Raw genomic sequence first — 2,679 nt, forward strand, 5'->3', positions numbered from 1 at the left:
TTTTTTTTTTTTTGTATAATTGTACAACCTTTGAAAGTTACATAAGTTGTAATGATCTAGTACTATTAATAGCCATTCAGAAAACACTTTCCCTCCCTCCCAACAACCATCCAGGGGGAAATAAAAGTCCTGAAAAGAGGCCAGTTCAATATGGCCTCTACTCTGGCAGAAACAGAAAGTGAAAAGAGAAGAAAACAGAGATCAACTAAGAGGTGTTGCCAGTGTCTCTCAGGAGTGGGGCCCTGGCTGTCGCCTGGGGTCATGAAAGGCAGAGCCTGTGGCATGCAGTATGGCAGCCGGGAGACCTTGCAGCCACATCTTCCTCACTCCGGCACATCCACATCCCAACTTAGGTGTCATGGAAATCTTTCAGCAGGGTTCTCCTCCGCTGCTCTGCTATATGCATCTGGTTCTCCAAGTCCCCTCTGTCATAGCTGTCTGCACGCTCCACTTTCCGTGAGAGGTTTTCGATCTCAGTCTCCAGCTGAGCCTGCTGGTATTCAAACAGCTTCTTCCTGGGTCCGGACTCCATGTAATATGCATATGGGTAGGTGTATCGACACTTGGCCAAGAGCTTGGCAGCATTCTGTAGGTACTGCCAGTCGATCCATGTCCCCAGATTGTTCATGACCCTCTCCTGAATCTTCTCGTGAATCCACTGGTATGTCTGTGCCTCAAGCTGCAAGCTTTTGTTGTGGTTTTTCCCACCTCTCCAAGTAGAATAAGTACTTCTTGAGGGCTTCCCTCGCCTGGGCTTGTTGGCTCTGGTTCACAATGTCAGAATTCTCCTTGTAACGACTGCACTCATAGTATTCACTGCCATGAGTCTTCCAATCTCCTAGACACATCCAGCAGAAGTCATGTTTACATTTGGAGCAGTGCATGTGATTGCAGCCTCCATTCTTCTCAATGCAGATGTTGCACTTGGGACAGTCTTTAGTGTGGGCACTAATGTAGTTGGCTGTTTCAGAGTTGTCTGCACACTTTGTGAGCCATTTCCGGATTGTGGCGTGTCTGTGGGTGCATGATACGTCTGATGACACTTGAAACAGAAGACCTCGTTGCACCGATTGCATTGTACTCGGCAAGCTCTAGGCTCCTGTACCCAAATAACCATGGGGCAGTCTGCACCAGGGCACAGCTGGAGCTGGTAATGACTCTCCACATAGTCCCTGAAGAGGTAGCGCCTGTATTTCTTTCTCAATTCTTCATTGGGAAGCAATGGAAACAAAGTCCTCTGGTGTATGGAGTGGACAGTCCTAAGCCATATGAGAGACTCCCATGCCCACGCCATCCTTGATGAGAACTGAGCAGTGCTGCTCCCAGCAGCTGCAGCAAAACTGGTGCTGACAGGCCAGAGAGAGTAGGTTTTCCTTTCGCACAAACTGCATACACACTGCACAGTGGTGAGGGGGATGGGATGTGGAAACATGTTTTGATGGATTAGGCTGAACTCGAGCCTCAACAAGCAGTTGAGCAGAATTGGACTTGAATCTGTCCAATATTTCTGAAACTTGCCAGTAGAAATTAACTAATATAAGTTTAGCAACTGAATGAGATACCTTTAGGACAGAAGCTAAGATGGTCATGTGCTCATTGAGGGCACCCTCAGATTCCTTGTAGGTCAAGCAGGTGAACTGGTACTCCTCGGGATCAAAGGCATCAGCCCCCTGCTGCTCCACATCACTGGCTACTCCCACGTAATAGTCCTCTATGTCCCCAGGGTCTTCATCCTCTTCTTCCTCTTCCTAACAATTTGGGTCACAGTACTCTTCATTGCTGTCAGACCCTTGGCTATTCATGTCCACCGACATCTTAGCATCTAGCCAAGTTACAGATCAGGAAAGCAGTTGCTTTTTCCCCCTCCCCACAAAACTGCTGCTTTTTCAAATGCATTAGTATTTTTGTCTTCTGTAATTCTTGGAGATCTCTCAGGCAGATGTCACCCAAGTATTCTACGTAATAGGATTTCCATCGGGAGCTGCGCCCTCGCGGCTGCTGAGCCCAGACAAGCCAGACCGGGTCAGGCCGGGCCAGAGGGACCACACTGGGGAGAAGCGGCGGCGGAGGTGGCGGGCTGACACCGGTCAAACCCGCGCTGCTTCCTCCAGAAGCGAGACAGGGTTTCACCGTCTTAGCCAGGATGGTCTCAATCTCCTGACCTCGTGATCCGCTCACCTCCGCCTCCCAAAGTGCTGGGATTACACGCGTGAGCCACCGCCCCTGGCCTTTTTTTTTTTTTTTTTTTTTTTTTTTTGACAGGTAGCGAGAATTGGGCTCCCAGTTTGACCTGTGACTGTTTTGCTGCTGTGTTTTGGTGTTTCTGGATTGTTCCATGAGTAAATGCTAAGGGGAAAGGGACTTTGTTCTTTCAGTCTATGAAGTTTCTTGAGCATCTAGAACACTTCCTGGCCATAGTAGGGGCGCAATACTTATTCGTTGGGCAAATGAAAAAATGACTGTGGGAAACAGGTGAGAAGTTGCCAGAAGCCTCCTTTTCAGGGAAGACCTCATAAGGACAGAAAGAAGTAAGCAACAGGTCTTCTATTGTCTACAAAGGTGAACTTTTGCTATTGCCACTCCCCACCTCACCCACCCACGACCACCGACCATACAGTTCAAACGGAATTCTTTCTTGGAGCTGGTGGTGGGTGACTGGTGTAAGGGACCATCCCCACT

General features: G+C 48.7%; 1 pseudogene; it reads right to left on the reverse strand.

The window, feature by feature from the left end:
- Window positions 1-217: 217 nt before the first annotated feature.
- On the reverse strand, window positions 218-1,814 carry LOC709672 (E3 ubiquitin-protein ligase ARIH2 pseudogene; annotated as a pseudogene).
- Between the last annotated feature and the right edge of the window lie 865 nt (window positions 1,815-2,679).

This window comes from Macaca mulatta, chromosome 6 (assembly GCF_049350105.2).
Source record: "Macaca mulatta isolate MMU2019108-1 chromosome 6, T2T-MMU8v2.0, whole genome shotgun sequence".
Classification (NCBI taxonomy): Eukaryota; Metazoa; Chordata; class Mammalia; order Primates; family Cercopithecidae; genus Macaca; species Macaca mulatta.